This window comes from Danio aesculapii, chromosome 15, assembly GCF_903798145.1.
Source record: "Danio aesculapii chromosome 15, fDanAes4.1, whole genome shotgun sequence".
In the NCBI taxonomy this organism is placed as follows: Eukaryota; Metazoa; Chordata; class Actinopteri; order Cypriniformes; family Danionidae; genus Danio; species Danio aesculapii.
The window spans coordinates 32,217,031-32,227,631 of NC_079449.1; positions in this window are offsets into that span (position 1 = coordinate 32,217,031).

Here is a 10,601-nt window from a genome sequence, read left to right on the forward strand (position 1 = left end):
TAAAAATAACCCGCAATAGGCGAAATCTGTGAAGTAGTCAGCTGTATTTTTTACAATTCTTATAGATGTTTTAAGGCCGCAAAACTGAATGTTACAAGCCGAAGATTCATTTATTCTGTAATGGCGCCCTATAGCCAAGTTCTACCTTCCTTTAGCATGTCCAGACGTCCACATTTTTTGCGATGGTTAGTATCTTCTTGGGTGCTACCGCAGGTGCCTTTGAGGATGCAGAACGTTTTGTCGACATTATGAGGTTTGTTGAGGAGAAAACTTGCAAGGATACAGTGCAGAACTTCAGAGTCACACTACTAGCGATCGAAGATTTATGTGAATTTGAATTCTGTACTGCACAATGCACTAATCAGGACGCAGAACACAATGCGCTGTAAAAAAAAAAAAAAAAAGCATGTCAGATTGCACTAAAAAATACATGAAACTGCGAGGCTGTGAAAAGGGAACCGCGTTATAGCGAGGGACCACTGTATATAAAAATTGTATTCATCTAAAAGCTTCAGTTCCAAATGACAGATTTATACTGGATTCTGTATCTCTACAATGCATGTCATCTACCCTGATGTCTAAACATCACTCTAAATCAGTGTTTCCCAACCCTGTTCCTGGAGGCACACCAGCAGTACATATTTTGGATGTCTCCCTTACCTGCCCCGTTAACATCAGGTTTTGGAGTCTCTTCTAATGTTCTACTGAGTTGATTCAGGTGTGTTTGATTAGGGAGAGTTTGAAAACGTGTAATGTTGGTGTGCCTTTAGGAATAGGGTTGGGAAATACTGCTCTAAATAACACAAGTAAATAAAATTAGACAGTCCTGCAATTGATTTTTGACGCTGATGTTAGATGTCAATTTAATGTCATTTTTAAATCAATTAAAATTAAATCAATTAGCATTTTTAATGTGTTTTTTATGTGTTTTTGATGTTGTTTTGACATCAAGGTGCCCGCTAGGTTCCCAGCAAACAATTTTGTGTTTAAAAACGTCTAATAGAGATCTAAACGTAGACAGCTTGGCTAAAGCGAAACTAAACTTGGGCTGTCAGTGAAAATCTAATAGATATCTAAGAATAGCCCAAAACTAGACTAGTCATCAAATAGACAAAGTAGACAGACTTTATATGTGTAGTCATTCATTTCTGTTCATTTGATGGCTAGTCTCATTTTGGCCTATTCTTAGACGTCTATTAGATGTTCACTGACAGCCCAAGTTTAGCCTTGTTTCAGCCAAGACGACTATATTTAGAGGTCTATTAAACATCTATTAGACATCTTTTAAAAACATAAAATGCTTGCTGGGTTGTGTTTAAAATCATACTTATCATCCTAAACCTTTTCTCAAGCACTAAGCGCTGATGTAGAGCATGACAGTATTAGATGGACTGATCACTCCAAAATATGCACAAGTGGTCAAAAGAAACCTATTGGAATGCATATTAATACCAGATGGAAAGGGTAATCCATCTCAGCTGAACACTTGTGATCAGATCACTTGTAATGCATGTTAATACCCGTTGTAAACAGGTCCTCATTAGCTCTGTATTGTCATAGAGCGTCTCAGCAGGGGGTTTGGGAAGAGCTACAGTAGTAATGGCTGATCAGTCAGAGGAGTGAACAAGTCAATGACTCTCAATTTCATTCCCAACACAGAAATCGTCCAAGCGTTTCCACCACTTCATTCCTGAATGTTGTGAACGCTACGATGGCATGTGGGCACCCAGGAGGGTAGTTTGAAGACCCCCATGGGCTGTTGACAATAATGTGTCATCGCGGGGCAGGAGGAGGTTGGGTATGCGCTGACGCTGTGTTGAAATGCAGATAGACAGAGAATCAGAGCAAGGGGTCGAGAGGGGGCCGGGGTGGAAAGGTCAATCCGATGTGGCTCTCCATGCTTGGAAGAGGGACCGTTTTTCCATAAGGATGGCTCCAGTGGTCGGGGTTAATGTGCTGGCTGAGGAACGGAGATGTGCAGATGAATTCATTAGCGGAGGAGCAGAGGACCGTGGAGACAAAGGGACAAAAAGGCAGAGTCCAAGCTGAAAAAAGGGGGGTCGGTTGGTGACCATCAGCGCCATAGTGACAACATTAAACAAAACAAAAACAAGACTGTCATGATATTCTCACTTCGATAAAATAAGATCGATTCTTTCTCACTTTTCTGTGCTGTTGTGCAAACACAAGCTTTTAAAGCACTTTTTTGGTGTTACATGACAGGACATTAGGTGTAGAGTTGAAAGAAGCCATGTGTGATGAGAGCGAAGGTGTTTCGAGATGTCAGGACAGACGCCACGGTTGATTGAGTGTGAGGTTTTTCTCTTTACTCATGAAATAATGGATAACTTTGGCTTTAACATTAGGTGGCATGTTGCCAGGTATTTGCACAAGATTGAGATCTCAGGGGGGGGCATCGAAAGAGCAATGCCAAGCAGATTCACACAGAGATTCTGAACTGACACTGTTGATTGAACCTGGTTTGTGGTCATCGGAGATCAAATGGGAATTTTGGGATTACTAAAAACTGGCGATTTAATAACCTGATTGAAAAGGATATGTTGCATTTTAATACACAAAATAATAATAATAATAATAATAAATCACAACTGAGAACATTTTACAGTGAAGAATGCTTTTGAGTCAAAAAGTTTGTTGTTGTTGGTGATGTAAAATGTAAAATAAAATGTAAATATAAAATGAAACATCCAAAAAAGACTGAACATACTGAAAATGCTGACATTTAAACACTAGTTTGAAAGTGCAAGTTCTTGAAAACAATCGTCTCTATGTAAACTACAAACTGTGATTAGTCAGCAATCAAAAAACTATGAATTGCGTTTGTCACTAGCTACACATTTCTACCCAAATGTTTCATTCTACTGTTTAAATCTAAAGTGAAACATAAAACAAAGCCCATATATAGACTAAAAAACGGTTTAATCATTTTAATTTCTGAGCAGACATTCAGAATGATGCCTCAGTAAATTTAATCTTCATTCCTTTGATTAATTTTTAAAAATGTTTATTTAAAATATATATTTTTTTCAATTTAAATACTTTTGAAGACAAAATTATTAGCCCCTCCTGTGAAATTGTAATTAAAATATTCTTCAAGTGCTGTTTGATGGAGAGATTTTTAAAGTAATAATAGTTTTAATAACTAATTTCTTATCATTTCATTTGTCTATGCTACGATGAGAGCACATAATATCTTACTAGCAAGATACTAGTATTCAGTTTAAAGTGCAATTAAAAGGGTTAATTAGGTTAACTAGACAAGTTAATTAGGCAAGTCATTGGACAACAAAAGTTTTGTATAGCCAAGAAATAAAATACTTAAAGGGGCTAATAATATTAACTTTAGCATGTTTTACTCTTGGTTTAATTCCATACAAACTAAAAGGAATTTCTCTAGTATAAAAATGTATTGGGTTATTTCCTTGTTCTGTTAAACAGCCTGTGGGAAATAAATACAAAAATTCAAATGCTGCAAAACCCAAAAAGTTAAGGTAACTCAAACCGTTTGAGGAAACCGATTGCAATAAACCATTTAAGTTCAAAAACGAATCCTAATGAGTACTGTGAACTTAATCCATTTGAGTAAATGAAGCAATTTGAGCACAGTAAAACCCAATAAATGAAGAGAACTCAAACCAACTGAGTACTGTAAAACCAAATAAGTTAAGGCAACTCAAACCGTTTGAGGAAACAGATTGCTACAAACAATTTGGGTAAAAAAAATGTATCTATATGAGTACTGTGAACTTACTCCATTTAAGTTGAAGTGCTGAGGTATTTAATTAACTCATTACCTTCAACACTGAGCTCAAAACTCTTGTCAAATGAGTAGAATTAACTTTCAGTCAATTTTAAGTTAACTACACTCATTTTATTTGATAAAGTTGACTGTTGGGTTTTAAAGTGTATCAATTTTGTCTAAAACTATACTAAATGTTTACAAATGATTTCTAATTAATTATTAATATTTTATGTACATTTTTAATCTTTTTTAAATATATTTTTCTCTGAATTTTTAGTCCAAATATATTAACAAGCATTCACCACCACCATCGTCCTCAAATAATTTTCGTGCAGTCTACTCTGTTTCAGGTGAACCTGGATGTGACTGTGGACAGTTTACATAAAAGGGCAGAAAACAATACCTCCATTTACACAGACCGCAAAAACATTGATTACTGTCTGAGCTGGAAGGAAATGTGCTGATTCCTCACCTTATCTGTTATTCATTAACATCTGGAAAAAAAATTAAATAAAGAGGAAATAGATAACCTGCTACTGTTGCCGTCAGAACAGCATAACAATTTGCTGACAGAAAAAAAAAGATCTTGACACTTTAGGTGCCAGATTCTGTGAAGTTTGGCTTACCTCCATAGTTAATGGATGCAAAAATCAGCCCACGAGACACTTAAAAATAAAGGTCCTTTATTGGTTCCACGAAGAACCTCTGTAACATCAAAGGTTGACATTTACATTCCACAACAGGTGCTGAAGAAAATATGTTCACATTATTATAAATAAGTGCTTAACACCTTGAAAATGCAATTATTTGAAGAACTTTTCTTGTGGAACCAAATGTAGTTCTTCTATGGTACTAACTTTTGTAACTTTTATTTTTGAGTGTGGGTTTATGTTACGATGACTGAGGAAAACTAAACAAAAACATGTGCATGCAAGTAATTGGAAATCCAACCAAAGTCTGCTTCATGGATACCAAATATAAGGATTCGAACAATAGAGCTTGGCATAATCAACAGTTTTTGCTGATCATTTTCACACCTGATGGTGTGAAAATGTGTCCTTGAACAGATCATGAAGGTGAAACGATATAAAAGTTGCATACTACATGCAAAACATTGGTGTCTTTTACATATGTCATAAAAGTGGGGTATAACATTACAGCCTATAAACAACAGAAGGCTGTGCAGATGATGATTCAGTGCCTTTTGTTGGAGGTGGTTGTAAAGGATTTTTTCACAAGTGTTCATAAAGCATTATGTTTACATTTCAATTCTCACAAAATATGTAAAGTTGAAGGCAATTTTACACTGTAAAAAATGCTGGGTTCAACACAATTCATTCATGTTGTCCTAACACAAATTGATTAAGTTAACTAAACACTTTTAACAAATGTATGTGGATTGAACATAAAAAATTAAGCTGTTTCAATGAAATCTCAAGAATTGTGTTGATTCAGCTCATTTTAAATAGGTAGTTTGAATGAGCCAAAAAAATAAATAAATTTTTAAGTGGATGTATCCCTTCTGTGAAATTTGAAGTCTTTTTCAGTGTTTATTATAGCAGGGGCATTTTCACAATATTTCCTTTTATATTTGTTCTTTTGGAGAAATTAATTTAAAATTTTTAACTTTTAATTTGGCTGGAATAAACACAGCTTTTACAAAAAAACATGCTCAATATTTTTATCCTACTTACACTCAACATATGCTTTTTGTTGCTACTTATTTAAAAAAGTCTGTGACAAAACAATTCTTGAGTTTTTTTGTGACAGCTTAATTGTTTTATGATCAGTCCACTTAAATTTGTACAAACAATTAAATTAACTTAATCAAATTATGCTGGCATAACATAAAAAAAATTTGTGGAACAGTGAACACACTCAAAAAATGTTTTTTTCTGCTTGACCAAAATACTCATTTAAAATGAACAGAAACAAGATATTTATTGAGATGTTTTGATACAACTTAATCATTTTATGTTCAATCTACTTAAGTTTGTTAAGTTAACTTGAGAGGTTTGTGTTGGGAAACATGAATGAATTGTGAGGTTCCCTGCAGTTTTTACAGTGCAGTAAAAATACAGGGTTACACAATTCCTTCAGGTTGTCCCAACACAAATCAATTAAGTTGACAACAAATTTAAGTAAACTGGACATAAAACGTTTAAGTTGTCCCCCCAAAAATCTCAAGAATTGTCTGTTTAAGCTCATTTTACATATGTACAAGTAGCAAGCAGCAACAAGCAGCAAAATTATTCTTTTGAATGTACAAATCACTGTTGTCCAGTGACTTTTCTAATTAACTGAACTTATATTGACCTAATTAATGTAGTTAAGCCTTTAAATTAGACTTTAACCCTTTAACTGCCCCACCAAGAATACATTTTTGGATTGCATTTCTTAACTCTTAATGTCACTAGTCAACACACACAATGCATTTTTTTTCAACAAATCCCATAAATTTAAAAATATCAATTTCTACCAAATGGTTAATATGTTGGTGTATGGTAAAAGTACCGGAAGTAACATATATACTATGAAAAATCAGATAATATGAAGTGTAAGACCAATTTATTTAAAAACATAATAAAATAAAACATTTTTGAATTCTAAATCATCTTTTTTTTGAAGTGTGCCATAAAATATTTCAGATTCCCATTTAACATGTTTTCTTGTTTGTTTTTTTATAATAAAACCAAAATCAAGTGTTGTAGTGCAACTGGATTATGTTTTTTTTTTTATTTTTTTGCAAACCAACAATGCTGTGTGTGTAAACTTATTGAAAACAGTCAAAATATGGTCAACCATTTGGTAGAGCAGGCAGTAAAGGGTTAAACTAGATACTAGTATCTTCCGAAATAACTAGTACAGTGTTACTGTACTTATATTATAATTTAAAAAGTGTTGAAAATAAATCTTCTCTCTTGGGAAATCACTTGGGAAATATTTGAAAAAGAAAATCTAATAATTTCTGCCTTCATCTGTATATAAATGGACTAAAACAGTTGTAATATCTGCTCCCATATAAAACAGTATAACTTCATACTGATTCATACTTACATACTTCAGACTTATTGCTAGTTTTTCCAGAAATGAACACATGGTTTAATTTACTGTCCCTCAGATCATCCAAAAAAGAAGGTGACTTTTTTTTCTTCACAAAATCATTATTTATTTCAACAGTGCTTTTTGATTCACCAGCACTGACCTCACGAGGACATAACTATTTCTGGATTGTCAGAAAAGTGGTTAATTTATACAAATTCATTCGTTCATTCATTTTCCTTCGACTTCCATCCCTTATTTATCAGGGGTCACCACAGCAGAATGAACCACATATGTTTTACGCAGCGGATGCCCTTCTAGCCACAGCCCATTACTGGGAAACACCCATACACTCTCGCATTCACACAAACACTCATACACGAAGGCCAATATTGTTTACTCAATTCCCCTTAAGCGTACGTTTTTGGACTGTGGGGGAAACCGGAGCACCTGGTGGAAACCCACGCCAACACTGTTAGAACATGCAGACTCCATACAGAAATGCTGTGACTCGAACCAGTGACTGTATGAAAATGTAATTTTTAAAAAAACAGGCGTGTCCACAAACCCCACCCCTAAACCAACTGTCATTAGAGAATGAACAAATCATAATAAAATATATCAATAAAATCGTACAAATGAAGGTTTATTGTACAGAGAAGGTCCGGTAAGCAACGGTCAACACAGGAACAAACAGATGTATCCAGGAAATCCAGAGTCGTGGTCAACAAGCAGGCGAATGGTCAGTACAGGCAGGCAGCAGGCAACGTAAACAAACGAACAAACAAGGCGAGGTTTAAACATGGAAGGCAAGGAAAATGCGATATAATGGTCATTATCAGTATAACAAGACTCAGCAATTTCTGTGTCTAGGCCAGATCTGTCAGTGATGCATGACTGGACCTTGTAGTCCATTTAATGGCGGATTTGTAATTCTATGCAATACTGTGTGTTTACCATCAATCTGCACAGGCTGGATCGCTGGTGATCGTGACAAGATCAGGCTGGAAGAAACATTCATTTGTTCATTTTCCTTCAGCTTAGTCTCTTTATTCATCAGTGGTTGCCACAGCGCAATGAACCGCCAACTTAACCAGCATATGTTTTACACAGAGGATGTCCTTCCAGCTGCAACCCAGTACTGGGAAACACCATACACTCTCGCATTCACACTCATACACTACGGCCAATTTAGCGTATTTAGTTCACCAATACCGCATGTCTTTGGGGGAAACCGGAGCACCCAGAGGAAACCCGCGCGAACATAGGGAGAACATAGAAACTCCACACAGAAACGTCAACTGACCCAGCCGGAGCTTGAACTAGTGACCTTCTTGTTGTGAGGCGATGGTGCTACTGCGCCCTTGTGATGAGATTGGACTCAATTGAGTCATTTAATTGAGGATCAGACAGATTGAATGAAAGATTGGACTCAAATGAGTCATTTGTTTTGGAATCAGACTGATTCACTGAATGATTGGGCTCAAAAGAGTCATTTGTTTGGGAATCAGACAGATTCACTAAAAACGGGCGCAGAAGAGTCACTTGTTTGAGACTCAGACTGCACTTGTCACAATTTTGACTTATGATTCTCTGAAAGATTGGGTTCAAAGGAGTCATTTATTTGGAGATCAGACAGATTCACTGAAAGATTGGACTCAAATAAGTGATTTGTTTTGGAATTAGACTGATTCAGTGAAGGAGTGGGCTCAGAAGAGTCACTTGTTTGGGACTTAAATCGGGACTCAAACCAGCAACCTTCTAGCTGTAAGGTGAAAGTGCTAACCACTGAGCCACCATGTCACCCTGCTAGAAGAAACACATAAAAGAAAATGTATACACGGGGGTCTTATAAAGTAAAAGGGTCTGCCTGTGTAAGAAACTGAACATTATTACCTTGCTGATATTGCCTTAATCTAATCATCATTACCTTTAATTATTTTGTTTTGCCTGTATATGCTTGATTGAAAAAAAGTCAACTAGATCTTGGATAGCACATTTTCAAATCTTGTGTGAACTATCCCTCGAACACATGAGAAATGAAACAATAAGCGGGCTGCTGAGATAATGTTTTAATTAACTTCCCTCAAATGAGTCTAATGAGGCTAATTGAAAGTCACTGGAGTGTGTTTCTGTGAGAGCCATGTGTTTGTTTTGCAGGGGCTTTTTGGTAAGAATGTTCCAGCGCTCATGGTCGTCCGGCGTGCCGCTGCATTAATGAGGCTCAGCTCCAAACCTCGTCTTCGTCGCAGAGGAAGCCATGCAGGTAATTGCCTTTGAATGTTTAATTGTGTGTGTGTATGTTGAGTGGGAGGTGGAGACATTGAAGGAATTGGAGGATGAAGAGGAGGATCAAAAATCACACGCACTTGATTTGAGTGAGGGAAGATCTGGAGGTTCAGTCACAGGAGGAATTAGCCCTGAAACTGATCACTTTGTTTTGAACTCCAGACTGAATGACGCCTCAAATCATTCAATGACGCCTCTTTCTTAACATCAGGACATTGGAGTTGTCTTTAGATTTGTGACTTAATGTTTCAACCCAGGGGCAGTGGCGCAGTAGGTAGTGCTGTCGCCTCACAGCAAGAAGGTCACTGGTTCGAGCCTCGGCTGGGTCAGTTGGCATTTCTGTGTGGAGTTTGCATGTTCTCCCTGCATTCACGTGGGTTTACTCCGGGTGCTCCAGTTTCCCCCACTGTCCAAAGACATGCGGTACACTGAAAAAAGTGTTGCATGCAAAACTATTGCAAACAATTTATTTGTGTTGAATTTAAACAAACAAATTAAATTGAGCAATGTTCAACTTAATTTGTTTGTTTAAATTCAGCCCAAATAAATTGTTTACAACCACTTAACATAAAAAAAATTGAGTAAATCCAAGGAATCATCTTTGAATAATTTTTTTTCAGTGTACAGGTGAATTGGGTAGGCTAAATTGTCCGTAGTGTATGTGTGTGTGAATAAGTGTGTATGTGTTTCCCAGTGATGGGTTGCAGCTGGAAGGGCATCCGCTGCGTAAAACAAATGCTGGATAAGTTGGCGGTTCATTCCGCTGTGGCGACCCCAGATTAATAAAGGGACTAAGCCAAAAAGAAAACAAGTGAATGAATGTTTCACCCCTGAAATATTACAAATTATATTAATAAGAGGGGCATTTAAGTCATTTCATATAAATGCATTTGTGCGTTTTTGTATAAATTAATCAATTCCAGAGTTGTTAACTAATAATATTAAACATATTTTATAAAGTTATACAAGAAGATTACTGAAGCAGGATACTGGTTCATATTTTTTACTGAAACATGGTAGAAATATATTTCTATAATACTATAATTTATACTATCTAATAATTTATAATTTAATATAATAATTTATAATTATTTCAGAAATTTAGAAACAGTGTTTGAGCGAAAATGGTTTATATATCAAATTACATCCAGTGTGTTCAAACAGGAGTGTGAAATATAGGAGTGTGAAATATATTCATCCATCCATTTTCTTTTCGGCTTAGTCCCTTTATTAATCAAGGGTCGCCACAGCGGAATGAACCGACAACTTATCCAGCATATGTTTCATGCAGAGGCTGGCCTTCCAGCCGCAACCCATCACTGGGAAACACCCATACACACATACACCACAGACAGTTTAGCTTATCCAATTCACCTATAGCGCATGTCTTTGGACTTGTTGGGGAAACCGGAGCACATAGAGGAAACCCACGCGAACACGGGGAGAACATGCAAACTCCACAGAGAAATGCCAACTGACCTAGCCGAGGCTCGAACCAATGACCTTC